Raw genomic sequence first — 18,728 nt, 5'->3', positions numbered from 1 at the left:
TTAGTAGAGGTTTGATATAATGAGCTATTTAAGGTATTATCATGAACCAATTCATAAATACCGTTGTTTGGTACAGCTTTAAAATAAAAGATACCATTAGATGATACATGCATTTCTGATCTTACAAATTTAAAGTCAAAATTACATTGTCTAAGAAGGTGCACAGAAATAATGTTCCTAGTCAAACTAGGAGCATACAAAACATTTCTCAAAACAACTTCCAAACCACTTGGAAGCGATAAAGTGAAGTCTCCTCTAGCGACCACGTGCACCCTTGCACCGTTGCCCATGAAAAGATTCACTTCGCCCTTCTTTAAGTCTTCATTCTTTTTGAACCCCTGCAACCAATTGCAAATATGAGTTCCACATCCGGTATCCAATACCCATGTGTTAGAAGAAATAAGATTTAGCTCAACATTAATCATAAAGACATTACCCGAGGTATGCGCCGCATTCCTCTTGTCTTTTAGCTCTTTTAGGTAGACCGGGCAATTGCGTTTCCAGTGTCCGGTCTCCCCACAACCAAAACAAGGATCATCCTTATGACCCCTCGGTTCCATAACCTTTTGTTTCTTTGCCATAACCGGTGATTTGCCCTTACCCTTAAGATGCATAGGAGGACCCTTTCTTTTGGCTACCTTAGCCTTAAGATTGGGTTGAGATCGATTCTTGGATCTACCTTCATTGATCGCAAACATGGGTAAAACCCTTTTGCCCATGCTCGCCTCGGCTGTTTTAAGCATTGAGTGAAGTTCTCCAATGGTTTTGTCCCACCCGTTCATGTTATAATTTAACACGAATGTGTCGAACCTTTTCGACAAAGAGTTAAGGATCAAATCCGTTGCTAACTCTTTTGAGATGGGACAATTGAGCTTGGCGAGGCGATCAATGTAACTTTTCATCTTAAGTACATAAGTTGAAACTGGTTGATTATCATCCATTCTACATGCATGCAAGGCTCGAACCGTTTCGAACCTTTCAACTCTTGATTGCTTAAGGAACATTTCCTTAAGTTGAGTAATCATGTCGTACGCATTATGGTTTTCGAAATCCTTTTGGATTTCGGGAACCATAGTCGCCAACATGAGGCATGACACTTGAATGGAATCTTCCGTAAGTTTGACCCAATTCATATATTCGACCTCACTTCCCTCTTCCGGTTCTTCGGGGATAGGTGTTTCCAAAACATGATATAATTTTTCTTGTTTTAGAACAATCCTTAAATTTCGGAACCAATCCGAAAAGTTATTGTGGTTAAGACGGTCTTTAGCGAGAATAGATCGGAGAGATACGTTTTGGACGTTAGGGATAATGTTGTCGTCGACGTGTGCGGCCATCTGCAGAAATTTAATTAAGTTCATTTTAGTGTTTTACCTTTTTAATTATTAATACCCTTTTATATATATACCAAATATAATTAATAATTAGAATCTAGAATCCAACGATAAACCCGACTCCGGTTAGGTGACCTTTTTCCCATTGTCGATTTATCAAGGTAGTTATTCATAACAATTGCAAACCCTTTTGCAACTTCTAGAGTTTATGGGACCGGTTCGAAATCATATTTCGTGTCGGCATGTTTATCCCATCAACACCTATTAGACCCCATGCTTGGGTGACCCTCTTCACATGGTTCTAATTTAAGTCGTCCTACTTGTATCAACTTGTAATATTAACATACAAACGGTTAGGTGACCTTTTTCCCATTTATATGCCAATATTACCTCAACATATTAATTTACTCTACGCGGTTAGGTGACCTTTTTCCCACTAAGAGCTTACTAATATGTTAAGCGTTATACAAAAGGATGGTGTTTAACTTATTATCCTTAATTTTAAAAGGGATTTTTAGTTTTAATAATTCTAGTTGTAAAACTTTAAATCATGTTCTAACATGCATTTAGTAACACGATATTTTGAAACCATTTTTCAAAATTCTAATTTATAATAAAGCCATTTTATTATGGGCGTGAGACGGCTAGTTAATAAATCCATTTTATTAAACTATGTGTCACGTAATTACCGATAATTATTAGAACCCATTTTATGCTTTGTTAATTAATTCTATGTGACGAAGTTGATATCCTAATATCTAACAACCACACAATCAAACAATCAATTAACAAGCATACACAATTATACTAGACACGAGCCACTAAATTAGACCACACTTGTTAGCCGAAACAAGCGTGTATCTTAGGTCCGATCCTAAGGGACACATGACACATGGATGTTGTAGCTCCCACTCGATCCCGCATCCAAATGCTTCGAGCATCTTCTTCAACCCCGTTGTGATCCACTGGGCTTGAACTTGGGCCTTAGCTTCCATAAGCTTCCATTTGGGCTCAATTGGTGGGCTTAGGTCCTTTTGGGCTTGAATCCCTTAATGGGCTTGTGAGACCCATTATCACCATACCCGGCCCAATTAGGCCCAAACTTCCAATTTTGCAATCTTCTTTATTTTACAAAACAAATGTCCTAATACATTTTTCTATAAAATAAAGATATTACAAATAACCTATTTATTACATACCCATATGAATAAATAATTACAAAATTACAAAATTGCCCCTAATTAATTATTACAAACCGAAACTTGAATAATTAATTACAATCACAACATCAACCACAAACAAACATCCACTTGGTCTACGGCTCGGTCTAGTATTTAACAAACATAACCCTTTATGTCTTAGGAACCCGTTCCAAAACCCCTTGACTTTATCGGGCCTAGCCCAACCCATTTGGGCTTGACCCAATAACGTGATTATGGGCTTCGGCCCACATGTGCAAAACACATGGGCTTCGGCCCAATTAAAAGGCTCACGGGCTTCGGCCCATTTAACCAAAAATGGGCTTCGGCCCATATACCTTTTTCCCTTTTATGTCCGGTTAGCCCAATAACCATATCCAAGTGGGCTTCGGCCCAAAATCACCCGATTTGGGCTTCGGCCCATATACTCGGTTTTATTTTTTTTTTTTTTTATTTTTTTTTTTTTTTGAACAAAGCCAAAAACAATAACAAGATTAAATACAAAGAAAAATCATGCATGTTAATTTTTTTGTATAAAATCTTTCAAGGGGAAAAAAATAAAACCGAGAACCCGAAGCTTAGTTTCCCGTATCCCGGCTCTTGATGCCATTTGTTGGGTTTCTATAGAATTTACAAACTTAGTTAACCATTTAACTAGTCACATTAAAGGCGGAAGCGTGGTATTTGCAAACTAAACATATGTATCCATGTGTTTATATGTGTATATATTACAAGTCTATATAATATATGTTCATGAACAACCTAGTTTATCCATGTTATTAGATTACCAATAATCTATATATTAGAAACCCGAAGTAAGGATCAAGTAATACGGGAAAGCTAAACTATCAAAGCTTGTAAAACTTACATTCTTAACCCTTTAAGAGTTTAGTAGATGGTTGAAGAAGATGATGATGTGAATGCTAGACTTTCAAAGGAAAACCCTCAAACGGAATATACCCCGAGCCTCCAACACACACCGAGCTATGCTAGGAAGCTTGAACACGAAAAACCCGAGACCCGAGCCCTTTCTTTTCTCTTGGCCGTGAGCTAGAAAGAAAGAAAGAAAGGAAAGTTGTGTCTTGGTTTGGTTACTTGAAAGTCTTGTAAAAATAATGATCTTGATCTTTTTATGATATATAAAACCAAGGAAGCATGGTGTTAGGTATTATGTCAAGTAAAACACTCAACCTCCATCCTTGCATGTTAATGATTTTGACCAAGATATGGGGTGTGGGGCCCACCCTAAAACCGGCCCCAATAATGTTTTTTTTTTTTTTTTTTTTTTTTTATTTATTTTATACTTTATAAAATATATAAACACCCCATCTTTTATAAACCATTTTATAAAAGAATACATAGTTAAATAATCATTCCAATAATAATTATTTGAATAAATAAATTAACCGATTAATTTATTTAACACTTTCAAGTAAATATTCAGAAACCCAATTTTCTGAATGTGTCGTGTTCTGTATTTGTCTTATAGATCTTATCTTAACAAATACATAATTGGTGTGTGTCTAACTCGTTATTGGGTATGACCCGACTTGGATCAAACACGGCTAGCCACATTAACCTAATTATGTGTCTCGGGCATACGGTATTCCAACACTGATGACTCAGCAGCAACAACCGGATCGTAGAGTATGGCAAGCCACCGGTTTTGCAATTCTTGAATTGTGAAACGTTTTGAGAACTTTACATCTCCTCTAGCTAGTGATTCCAATGAAGTGCCAGTCTATAATACCAATAACAGTAATAATAAACAGAAATACATAAGTTAATGTCCCATATCATGGCTGAATTCAAGTATAAAGACTCATTTACAAGAAAACAAACATATTTGAAAAGTAGGATATTTCAAACAATCAAACACACAAAAGTAAGTACAATTTTTTAAAAACCTAAAATTTTTTTATGATATTTTTTCAAGAAAAAAAAACATAATATATTGAGCCTCTATGCAATGAAGAAGTTGAAATAAATCCCAATCAGCAATCTAAACCAAATTCTTTGAATTTATCATCAATTCTGCATGTGTATCATCGAGTTTTTGAGTAAATTCTTTGTAAGAATCATCAAGTTTTTATGTAAAACATCGAGTTTTTGTGTAAATTCCTTGTATGAATCATCGAGATTTAGTGTAAAACATCGATTTTTTGTTGTATGAAATTCATACTATGAATCATCGATTTTTTGTGTAAAACATCAAGTTTTTGTGTAAATTCTGTGTCCGAATCATCGAGTTTTTGTGTAAACTCTTTGTAAGAATCATCAATTGTTTGAATGTTGTTGAGTCAACAAACCCCTAGTATAACTGATCAAACTCTTGCGTCAATACCAAATATACAAACAAATATGATGCTAACAATCCTAAACAAACAAACAAATCAAAATCACAAACCCTACAGGCAACAAACACAATTCTAATAATTCTGAATAGGAACAATTTACTAGTAACGATCAATTAAAACAATAAACCCTAGCGATAACAACTGCAAGAGAGAATGATAATAAACTATTATTATTATTATTATCGATTAAATAGATGAATGTTAGTACCTCGGCAGCTTTTCTGAGGCGATAATCGTCTTCCATTGTCCACGAGAACTCGCCGGAGAAGGCTCCCATGGCGGCGGCGGCTGTGAATGAATTCTGGTTGAGTCTGTGAATGAGCAGAGGATTTTGAATATTATAAAATAATATTGTGAGGGTTTATATATGTATGTATGTATGTTGCCAGCGTGGACTGCACGGTGGGTGAGTGGCTGCGGTTTCTTATTGGGTAACCAATTAGTTTTGTTTGTTTGTTTGTTTATAACATTTTTGGCTAACTTTTTTTTATGTAGATTTTTCTACACGTTTATATTTATAGAATTAGTAAATGGATTTCGATATTGATTAATTTGGGTCATTGTGTCATGTGTATGGTGGTGGTTATTTAAAGAAGAAGAGAGAAAAATTTGTGAAGTCTGGTCACTTTAGTGAAACGCGTGATTTTATTCGATTTGTAGGTAGTGAGAAACTCGTTCTGATTTTTTGATATTACTGTTAACCTTTTTAGGAATAGATTTTGCTTTAAATAAAATTTATTTGAATGGTATAAGATTATGTGTGTTACTTGAAAAAAAAAATTAATAAAAAGTTATTATAAGTGAGGAAATAACTGTGATATGAATATGTAATAATATAATTGGTTACACGATATATAGTTTGCCTAGTAATAAAGTAATCCAAAGAAAAAGGATAGTTAATAAATCATTAGAGGGAAAAACAAGTTGATGGAAATAATATCAAACAACATCTCAATTGTAAAAGCCGATAAATCATTATTTGGCAAGAAATATGTCACATCCTTATAAACATTTAATTGAATTTATGTATGCTTGTATGATAAATTTAATGTTTTGCTAAATAATATATGTTATTGTTTAGAATATGGTTTGCATATTATGGTTTTAAAACGATTTGGAATATGTTTTTTTAGTTCATGATATTGTTAAAGTTGGATATTTTTTTTAAAATTTGTTAAAGCCGAGACCCGACCCGTTCAACCCGAAACCCAAACAAACCGAACTTATTTGGGTTGGTTCTTGGGTCAATTTGTTTTGAGCTCAACTCGTTCAACCCGAAACCCGAATATATAACCCCCTATGCTGAATGGTAGGTTAGCTTTGATATTGATTGCATACCTTAACCAACAACTTGGATATAAGAGTTCCTGATGATTTTTGACCAAAATGTGTGTTTTTGTAAGAAACTATGTATGATGTTATAATCATTAGTTTACTGAAATCGATTGTAGTCACTCTTCTAAACAATTTGGGTGGAAATTCGTAGTGTGGTTTCTTACTTAAAACAAAAAGTTGATTTTGATTTTAATTGATTAGACATATGACAAATTGAAAATATGATTGACCAAATTGTCCAATAACTGGTTTACGTGTTTAAATATACCATCGATCATAAGTTTTCCTTAAACTTAAATTTTTGTATGGAATTAAATCAATTATATTTTCGATTTGAAAAGGAGTCATATTGTAAATGATCAAATGAAGCTCAAATCCACTCTTAGGTATTTGAATACAACCAAATAGAGGTATATAGATAATTTTAAACAGTTGTAATTGAATTGGTTATGCAGTTGATGAAATTTGGTTGTTGAATTGAGAAACTCGTGATCTTCGTCAAACAAAGAACATGTTTCTCATGAGGTTGAATTTAAATTTGCATGATGGAGGACCTGATTACCTTGGCATCAGTTATGAAGATCATGATCCCCACAAGTTACAACGAAAATAAGGACTGTAATGTTATTATTGAAGGCTATTATCCTCACCCATTTATCACTGAAAACAAAATTCAGATAATCACATGTTTAGATCGACACGTAGTAAGTGCACATTTGTGTGTGTGCAAATAGCTGTGTAATAATACTATGTTCGCTAATAAACAGATTTGGTTTCCAAGTTTTACGTGTAAGGTTTGTAGTGAGTTGTGTGTTGTTTGAGTTTGTTGGAAAACTAATTTGAATGTGCTTAATGAATAATTGGTGTACGTTGAGAATAAAACTTGTGATTTGGGTAAGACAATTGTTTTGGGTAGCTAATATATAGCAATCGACATGGTTGTTGGTGCATCCATGCCTAAATAATTTTCATATTAAGATAATGTTAAAAACTAGACTCATATAAGCTAAGTGTTATTAAGGAGGACCTATCCTTTAGAGAAGGGGCAACCGTGCACCTTAAATTTGTTTTTTAGTGTTATTCGTATGTGAAAATCTTGACCCCCTCCCCCTTTAACATTAGTGTCAAGTCCCCCTATCACCCCCCATGAAAATAATTCATGGATCTACCATTAATTGTCACCTAGAGAAAGTTAACCGATTATATGTTTTTCTCTCATTCATTGAATAAACAAAAGAGATCAAAAGATACTCTCAAAAAGCGAACAAAACCTACACAACTAATGCCATTCAAGCCGTGGATCGGTCATCAGCATTATTGTCTAGTTGCTACTTAAAAAACTCACAGTAGGTACCATGGCCAAACCGTGCAACGATTGCCTAACAACTCAAAACAAGAAATCATGCAAAAAAAAAAAAAAAAAAAACTCATGGTTTCATATATGATCAAATGTATCACTTCTAGACAAATATCAATAAATTGACGAGGTGTTTAAACGACTAATCAATTATTTCAACATATATTAAGTGATAAAAATGGACATGACTATACCAAGGAAAAGTTAATAAATACACTCAAATGTTTTATAAACTCCCAAAAGTTCTATAAGATAGTTTACATAAAACATTTGGGTCACACAAATATGGTTAAATCTTTCATAAAAGGAGAAGTTTCACAAGACCAAGTTAAAAGAAGTTGATTTAAATAAACGGGGGCATAAACCACAGAATGAGCAAAGATACCAAAGACAAACTGGATATTCTAAGAGAAGATGCTTAGCATATTAAGCATTTCTCCCCTCCCTTATGTTTAAAACAAAAACCAAACCAAAGCTCTTAATTTTTAAGGAGAAAATTCTAATTCGCCTCCCTGGAAAATATCGTCGCGAGATGGATCAACCATTGAAAAAGAATTTGCACATGTTGTACCATTGGATTTCTCGGGTGGGTTTTTTTGACTCCTACCGTCAGTTGACTTTCCTTTGACCTGTAAAAAATTGTTGAAATGACCCATTTATCCCTATATCTTCATCTTCATCATTTAACCCAGAAATTGATGAACTTCTTCATCTTCATCATTTAACCCAGAAATTGACGAACTCCTTCATCGTTTTCAATCAACAACCTGTAACATTCGTTACTTTTCAAACCTGAAAAATCTGATCCGTTTTAAATTTTCGGTTTTTATTTATAAATATATGTATAAAACATATTATAATATCCAACTTCATAATAAAATATACATTCAACATTTCTAATCCCCGATGTGATACCCGGCATTTTCAGTTAAATCATGTTGACTGTGTCAGTAAACCCAGTTAGTTCTGTTAACTAAGTTAATGAACTCCCATGCATATAGTGTCATGTATGCATACATTGAGTCAGTGGTGTCGTTGGTGACCTAAGTGAGAGTAACTAGTTATTGATAACTAGAATAATAAATTTGTCACACATGTTATTATATATGATATGTTATAATAAATTTGTCACACATGATATGTTGCATGTATTATATGTGGTGGGTGAAATTGTGTTACATGCCACACGATTAGTTGTTGTATACTTATATGTTGTAGGAGAAGTGAATAATTAAAATAACATGACCTATGATATATTACATGACAAGTAACAAAAAGACTAGTACACAACATATGGTTACTAGAAAATGTTTATAATATAACGTAACATGTCACGTGTAATAAAAACTGACATAGCCTAAAGTTTAATAAAATTAATTATGTCTTAATGATTGTGTTAATGATGAGTAGATAACAATTAATGTTATAACTTTTCTTTTTCTTCATTTTGTCCGTCCATATCACTCACACACACATACATTCTATTTTTCTAAAACACTCTCAAAATATCATAATCAAGTTGGGTGATTCTTAGAACAAATAGTTATATAGCATTGATCAAGCAAGTAAGTCAGCATGGTTAATATATATTTTGTTTATGTTTCTTTGATTTGGGATTGTGGTATTGAGTATCCAAACTCATGTAATCATAAGAAATAAAAAGGATGGTCAAGTTGATGGTTTAAAAGAAATTGTGTGTCTAGTCATAAAAGAAAATATGGAAACCTTTTGTACATAAATATTATTTTATAAATCAGTAAAATAATCAAACACATGAGACTTGGTTATAAAAAAATGGTTCCTTTATGATTAAAGATCATAAGGATATAAGAATCATGATTTTTGTGACTTTTGGTTTGAATCTTCTTGTTGACAGATTCTGTGTTTTAAATTGTAGATTGTGTAACTTGATTATACGTTGGTGTTTCTGATTTATTTGTGATACTATGATTAAGTACTTTGAATCTAGTATTAAAAAAGTCAAGAATTATAATTTTTGGACTTTGTTTGACTAGTTTTTATTAATTTACAAAATCAGGTTGCAATCCTGATTGAAAGAGAAATTTTCTAAGATGTATTGTAAATTGTATAACTTGAGATTGAAAGTAGATATGGGTGTTATTCCACTTCTGGAATGTTATAAATTGAATTAGGAATCCAATCCAATTGGTCTTGCATCAATTGGACATATATGGAATTTTTAGCAAATATTTTAATTCTGTTGTGCTGATAAGGTAGCTGAAAATAGGTTGCTGTAGTGTATGAATTTTCATGATGTTTGTGAGTGTTGAAATATTACAAGAAAACTTTTGTTGTTCCTAATACTTGAATGTATCTGTGTGAATTATTTGGTAAATTATTTGCATGTTTTGACTTGTTAGAAAATAGGTTTTGGTGACTTAAAACCTGCCCAAATTTATCCAGCATGCTATTTGGTAAAAATAGTTGAAGTTTGTACAAAGATTGTTGTGTTATATTGGAATTTGACTTTATTGGTCAACTTGAAATTATTTGACTAAATGATTGGTCTTACTTATGAGAAATGAAATTGGTAAAAGTATGACTTAGTCATAGGGTTGCATGAAAAATGTTTAACTGCAAATTACATGATCGATTGTTAGGTTGCGACTATGAATATCTTATGATTATTTTAAGTCTAGATAATTGGTCAAAAGCCACCAACGGGTCGTCGGTCAACATTTAGGGTCAACGGTCAATATTTTGGTCAATGGCCAATATTTTTAGTCAACGTTCAACAACATGGACCTTTTGGTCAAAAGTCAACGAAAGTCAAACTTTGGTCAAATTTGGTCAAACTTTTAATAATCCGTGGGATTGTTTGGATACTAAGGATTATTGGAACCGCTTAGAAAATACTTATAGTGCTTGTATGAATATTTACGTTTTATAAGTCGTCAGTTAATATTAATTTTTATGCTTTTAATTCTAGTTCGTGACGTTCAATTGCTTCGATTTCATTTACGTACTTTCGGTTTTATTTCAAGTTTGTCTTCAACATCAAGGTGAGTTTCTCACACCCTCTTTTTACCCTTTTTAACTATTTTGGGGGTAGCATATATATCCTATCAACAATTCAATTTCGTTTATTCATTATTTACAAACTACAATTCGTTACATGGACTTGTGTGTTTACTTGTTACTTGCTACAAATTACTTGCTCATGGATTACTTCAAGATAGTATGATCACGCGCCCCTCCTTTGCGCTCAATACATTTGTTGTTATGAGTGGAAAAAGGCCTCATTATCCAAGTACGTTGGTGCACAATCCCAACAGGAAAGGACATTACTTGCGCTTATCTGAGTACGCTGGTGCATAATCCCAGTTGGAAAGGACATTACTTGCTCATTTACACTTGTTCATGGAATTGTATGATTTTTATGTACGTATATCAAAACTTGTGTGAACTCACCAACTATTCATTTAGTTGACTTTATTTTATATATATGTTATAGGTACAATTATTAGAGGATGAAACGGAGTAGACACCAGAACTTAGGTTATATTAATAAATGGACAAGTTATTAATTGTTCTTGTATTTTCCTTGTACTTCTTGTTACAAACTTGTGTGCTTGATGTTTAAATTAATTAATGATAATATTGTCACTTAATAGTGTCACATGTGTTTTGGGCAATATGTACGTCACACTCGGGCGTATTCCGCTTTAGCCGGGGTGTTACACAACCCAAAAACACAACTCTGATAAACAACAACCCAACAACCCAAAGAACCCTAAAAAGTTGCAGGTTTTCCAATATCATGGATTACAACCATTAATCATCAAACAACCATCATGTAGTCTTTCTTAATCACCTTCACCATACTCACCCTATCCTTCACACCCACCACCAGAGAATCCTCCACCACCAATTTTTTCCAGCAAACTCAACCACACCGTCGTTGCCGACTTCTGACAACCCATTTTTTCACGAAACCCAAAGTCAACAAACCCCATATCAACCACCATCGCCGCCGCCGAAAGTTCCGGCGACCCACCCAATTGCTCTGGCGGCGACAAAAAAGTCCGGGACGAAAAAGTCTGGGTACGGTCACCGCCATGGCTCGGATCTGTAATATGAAGATCAGACAGATATTTATATCATCATCGCCATCTCCAATCATCTTTTTCATCATCATAACATTTGCATTCACAAACAAACACACAGTCACACATATATGTATGTACAAAGAGAGAGAGAGAGAGATTGAGAACAAGGTGCGTGGGGTTATTATTATTATTTATAACATTTGCATTCACAAACAAACACACAGTCACACATATGTGTATGTACACACACACACATAGAGAGAGAGAACAATGTGGAAGATGACGATGAAAGAGAGAGATTATTATTATTATTATTATTGTTAAGAGATGATTACCAAAATGCCCTTGGCATCCGTCAGTCAACTGACGATAGGAGTCAAAAAAACCTGCTCGAGAAATCCAATGGTACAACATGCGCAAATTTTTTTTCAGTAATTAATCCATCTCGCAACGATATTTTCTAGGGAGGCAAATTCGAATTTTCTCATTTTTAAGTGATTAAGTCCTAATTACAAAGATAGTCAAACTTGATTTTTGGACATATCACAACAAACTTATGTTAAATGCCGTTACTTTTCCAACAAACTTGATTTTTGGACATATGACAACAAACACGTGTGAACTAACGACCTAAAGACACGTTGTACTAGTGCCTGATATTTGTATATTTCTCTCTCATCTTAATTATCTAAGTAAGCAATGCCTACTTTACTTTGTGTTTCTTATAAAAATAAATAATAATTTATTGTTGGATACCGAGTGGATGTAACATTGGTTAGTTAACACTCAACCCGATCGAATGACTATATTTATGTTTAATTTTGTTTATTTTTAACTTTTAACTTACAAGATAATCAAAAAGCTATTACAAAAAACTTTTATACAAGTAAATATTGTGAAAAGTGGTCACTTCAATTTTCAAAATTACTTTTTAACCCCTCTATGTTTATACAATGGTTATGTAAGATAAGTCAACATAGCCACGGCCTTCAACGGTTCAACCTAGTTGTGTATTATAAAGAATGAGTTTTTTAACCCGGCGTGTTGCGCCGGGGCAGCTGGCAAAACCCCATCGTTGAAACCTGAGCGTTATGACGATGAGTTAACATGAATTCGGTCGGTCTTGCGTTTGTTATAATATAGACACCATTGGTTAAATTTGAGGGTTATAACCCAAAAATTAATTCGTCAAATTAACATATAAAAACATTAACAAATAAGAAAATAAAATAATTAAGACGATGTTTATTTGTTTGGCAAACCTGAGCGGTAGTAAACTCAAGCGTTGTCGGTCTTGAGCATTGAGGCGGTAACTTGACACGAATTCGATCGGTTTTGATTACGTACCTTACGGTACCGGAACTAAAATACGAAAAAATATAAAACTTGATGTAAACCAACGACCAATTTGGGGGTGGGGGGGGGTCGGTCGATAGCGCTATCGGTCATGGATTTTATATAAGGCGGCAAGTCTGCGCGAACTCGGTCGGTTTCTTTCAAATTTGTTATGTTACCATAACTAAAACAAAAAAAAATTAACGTTTCGTCGGTTTTGATTACGTTTATTTTGGAACTGAACGAAAATCACCGACTGAATACGGTGCCGCCAAGTAGCCTAGTAGGCCACTTGCGGCACCAAACTCTTTAATTATATATTAGGCCACTTGGCGGCGCCAAACTCTTTAATTATATATAGTAATAATATCTATATTGTTTTCCAAAATGTTTGTAGGTTGATTTGATGTGTGAACACACACTAGGAATGAGCTCAGAACGGTAGCAATACTGATTCTAAAAATCTCGATCTCTAAAATTTGAAATATTTGGTACCAGTACCGAAATGTTCGTTTCGGTACTGGTACGGTACTGATATTGGTTCGGTATTGGTATTTCGTGCAAAATTTGAGAAATCCCGGTACCGGACCAAACCGATACAAAAACTCAAAACTTGGTTCCGATTCAGTACCGATACCAAAAACGCTTCTCCCTGCCACACACCAAACTCATAAAGTTTTGTTAATTGTTTATTTTTTATCTCATAATAAAAGAAAACACAAAAGAATCTTAAAAAGGAATGAAAAGTCTAGGGATGGATCAACATTGATAATACAGCTCGGTTATTTGTTGCTTATTTGTGAGCTTTATTTTGGAACACATTTTGAGTACATTTTGCACCCTGCTTTTATTTGAGTCACCGGCAATGAGATTAGCTTTGTACAACACTTTTTGTTAAAAGAATCATGTTTATGTGATTAAAATATATATATGGGATTACAATTTACAAATGCTTAAAATATTTTAAAATGATTTATTTTTATTTTTCCTTGAATGTTTAACAAATTTCTGTCACACCGCACTCAGGATGGGGCACTTACAGTGACCAGTCGACATATAATTACAGCGGAAACGTAATCTTATATAAAAACTACTAAAATATTTGTTACATATCTGACTATTACACATACTCCAAAACATTATGATAATAGAATAAAACGTCTAAACTATTCCAACACTTAGCAGCTAACTCCGCGCCCTTATTTATCAACCTGAAAAACATGCTCGGGTAAAAATACGTCAGCACACAGCTGGTGAGTCACATAAACCGACATATTTAATAAATTGATACTAAAACAATTTTATTGATCAAGTATAAGTTCATTGCATGCCATGCCATAATTATAACCCGCCCGCTTCACGTTAAAGCCATGTCAGCATTATATATTAACACATATAGACTTTACGTACGTCTACTGTTGTATTAAGTGCATGTCCTCTCGGGAAAAAAATAATGATCATTATAATATATATAACACCTTGGGTGCCACACCATATGTGTCATGCAAATACAAGATCAATCACAGTCCAAACAGTTTTATGAGCATGTATCATAGTTTTAAAAATAGTTTAAGTAACTCACCTGAATAGGCTTTCTACAACTACTTTGGCTTATCCCACTTCAACTGAAATCTATAGTTTAATAAACTAGGTTACTTAATTATATCTATGACGTAAGATTCTAATAGTTCGTAGACCCTTCACATAACAACTATCATTATTGTGCACACACATTCAAGTCCATACATATTATGGTTCAATAACCATACCCAGTCATTTACAGTTAATCTTAATCATTCATGATCAAAGTGGTCATATCATACCACAATTTAGTTGTGCACGTACTAGATGTTATTTCAGGCCCATGGCCTCTTATAACTGTTCGCTATACTCAATTAAAGTAGTGTAATTTCTTTCCTTACGAATTACCCTAAATTTCTAAATTACCTATAACGGTATTTAAACATATAATTAATATTGAATAACATAAATACTTTAGAAGGAATATACCTATGGGTACCACTGCTTTACGAGAAGGTTGAAATGTGCATATGCATATGAACTTGGTTTATAATTTATAAAAAGATTTGACCGCCATATACAAATATCTTATTCGTTAAGAAAATGAGTATGGTCACTACGTATACGTGTACTTCCATAGAATTTTTAAAATAAATTACTATTACTCCCTTCACCTATACATGCACACATACACTCTAAAATTCTTAATTCCTTTAATATAACAATTATTTAAATATATTATTATTTTCATTATATGTGCTATGCACGTTTAATTATTACCACATATTATTTCTAGATTATTTATTATCATTATTGTTATTATGTATTTTTTTTAATACATTATTTAAATATATTATTATTTTCATTATACGTGACCGCCATATGCACGTTTATTATTGTTATTATATTAATTATTGTTATCACACGAATACATTTAAACAGTTTCATAGCATATTATTATTATTATTATTATTATTATTATTATTATTTACCCATAAGCGAGATGTTCCAATTTCTTAGAATACATTATTTATAAGTCTTTCTCGTATAGGATATACACGCATGTTGTCATCGACCATTACTTGTCAACTTTCGATATCAAGATATGACTGATATTTTAGTTTTTTTCTCATTAAACGTATATCGTGCTTGCAAAATGTCTTCCGGTTAGCTACTAATTCCTTCCCATCCATGAAGAATCCCTCAATTTCAAACGGACTTGATAAAGAAGTGAATTACATAGTTGCAAAGTATCAAGAAAGTGGCTGTTTTTCCTTCTGAAATTCTTGAGTGTCAAGCAAAATAAAGTAGAAACAATATAGAAACTCTCAAAATAGAAGGAATCAAAGTTTATTGTGTATTTCAATAATTGACCATATGCCAAGATCATACATAAATACATAAAGGAATAAAATAAATAAGGAAGTAAGCCTTATTCAGTGGCAAAATTCACGGATGTCAAAGTAATATGCATGGCAAGCAAATCTTGATATATATGGAGAATATTAATTCCAATACTCCCCTTCAAGTTGGAGCGTGTAGATTTTTAACGCCCAACTTGTTAAGCAGAAATCTGAGTTGTTGAGACCTTAAGATCGGCGATTTGTAAGGAGGTTGCAATTTGAAGCGGTTCAACTTCTTGTGACTCGACTCTTTCCCGAACAAAATAACAATCCATCTCTACATGTTTAGTTCTTTCATGAAAGACTGGGTTATTTGCAATATGACGAGCTGCTTGGTTGTCACAAAACAAAGGGGGGTCGGTTTTATAAAGGAGATATCCAACTCGTTTAGTAGCCATCGAACCCAAAGTACTTCACTAACGGTGGATGCCATGGATCGGTATTCTGCTTCAGCAGATGAACGGGATACAACTGATTGTTTCTTTGTCTTCCAAGAGATGGGGGCTCCACCTAGAAGAAATAGATATCCTGTTCGAGATTTTCTGGTGTAAGGGCACCCTTACCAATCAGAATCGCAATACGCGGTAAGAGTACAACCTCCTGCACGTGGGAAAAGAACACCTTGCCCCTGTGTACCTTTTATGTATCGAAGAACTCTATGAACCTCGTCCATGTGAGGTTGTCTCGGGTTCGCAACAAACTGACTCAAGACATTAACAGAGTAAGTAATATCCGGTCTTGTGGCTTGCAAATATAGCAACCTCCCAACTATTCGACGATATTGCTCGGCATCTACCTTTGGTTCATTTTCGGCTTTGTCTAGTTTCAGATTCTGTTCGATAGGAAAGGGACTTGGTCTACAACCTTGTAAACCACAATCTTCTAGGATATCAAGAATATACTTTCTTTGACTTAGAACTAAACCCTCTGAGGTCCGGGCTACTTCAATACCCAAAAAGTACTTGAGATTTCCAAGGTCTTTTATGCTAAATCTTTTATCGAGTTCTTCCTTTGTTTCTTGCATTTTGCTTGTGTTGTTCCCTACCAAAACGACATCATCGACATAAATAAGGGCTACAATGAAACATTTTTCTTGTTTTCGGATGAAAAGAGAATGGTCATCTTTAGACTGTTTGAAGCCGAGATCGAGCAATGCATTAGAGAATTTTTTATACCAATTAAGCGATGCTTGTTTCAACCCGTACAAGGATTTTCTTAGCCTACAAACTCTGGTCTCTCCTTCTTTAGAAAACCATTGAGGAATTTTCATATATACTTCTTCCTTTAGATCCCCTTGTAGAAACGCATTGTTGACATCAAGTTGGTGGATGGCCCAATTTTTCTTGACCGCTACAGCTAAAAGAGCTCTCACGGTGACAAGCTTTGCTACATGGGCAAAAGTATCATGGTAATCCACTCCTTCTATTTGCGTAAATCCCTTTGCAACTAATCGTGCCTTATATCTTTCGACCTCTCCATTGGGCTTGTATTTTACTTTGTATACCCACTTGGAGTCAATGGCTCGTTTTCCTTTCGGGAGTTCTTCTAAAGTCCACGTACCATTCTGTTCTAGAGCTTGTATTTCATTCTTCATGGCTTCCTTCCATTTAGTATTTTTGACAGCCTGATAAAAATGTTTTGGCTCATCTATCGAGTCGATGGCAGCTAAAAACGCTTTATGAGTTTCAGAAAAATGTTTATATGAAACAAAATTAGCCAAGGGATGTACCGTCGAGGAACCCTGATGGTGAGGCTTGTGCATGGTCAACCGATGGGGGAAGTTGGACAAAATAATCGTTGAAACGTTTCGGTTGTGATCGACTTCTTTTTTCTTGCAATGGTTCGATGTTTGGGCATTGTGGTTCATTTTGGACCTGATGATCTTGATTCGTTGCATCTGAATATGAAGTTGGGCATTCTTGTTCATGGACTGGGCCTTCATTACTAGCAGTTGGGCTCAATTCATTCTGGTCACTTAGGCTTTCTATTTGGGCTTCATTATTTTCACTTTGACTCAATGTGGCATTTGGCCTTTCATTTTCAAACGAGACCTCAATATCACCAGTCTCAACTTTGTTTTCAATTTCATCATAGACAGGCATATCATGTGGTTCAAATAACTCACTAGTTTCAGAAGAAAATTGGTCAAAAGGAAATTTGTCCTCATGAAACCTTACGTCCCTGGAGACTATTATTTTCTTATTTTCAAGATCAAAAATTTTATACCCTTTGGTCCGTTGTGGATAACCCAAAAACACCCCAGGTCTCCCTCTTGCTTCAAAATTGTCCCCTTTGGTCTCGGTGCTTCTATATTAGACTAAGCACCCAAAAACTCTCATGAAATCATAATCCGGTTTTCATTTAAAAATTATTTCGTATGGTGTTTTGTTTCCAATTACCGTTGAAGGTAATCGGTTGATAATGTAGGAAGCCGTCAAAATGCATTCACCCCAAAATCTTTTAGGCAAATTGGCTTCAAATCTAAGTGCTCGGGCGATTTCGAGTAGGTGTCTGTGCTTACGTTTCACAACCCCATTTTGTTGTGGGGTATATGGACACGTTGTTTCAAGCAAAATACCTTCCTTGTCATAAAATTTTGACATCTCATTAGATGTGAACTCGCCACCGTTGTCGCACCTAATTCTTTTAACAGATTTTTCAAATTGGGGTTTTTATCATTTTGTGTAGACGGATTAAACATTCACCTGCTTCATGTTTAAATTTTAACAAAAACACCCATACGGCTCTACTAAAATCATCAACAACCGTTAGAAAATATCTTGCACCTGAAAAAGAAGGCGTACGGTATTTTCCCCA

Source organism: Bidens hawaiensis, unplaced genomic scaffold, assembly GCF_021521415.1.
Source record: "Bidens hawaiensis isolate Kalapana, Puna unplaced genomic scaffold, B.hawaiensis_p1.1 tig00001521_1, whole genome shotgun sequence".
NCBI classification, from domain to species: domain Eukaryota; kingdom Viridiplantae; phylum Streptophyta; class Magnoliopsida; order Asterales; family Asteraceae; genus Bidens; species Bidens hawaiensis.
Note: the sequence above shows the minus strand (reverse complement) of the source record.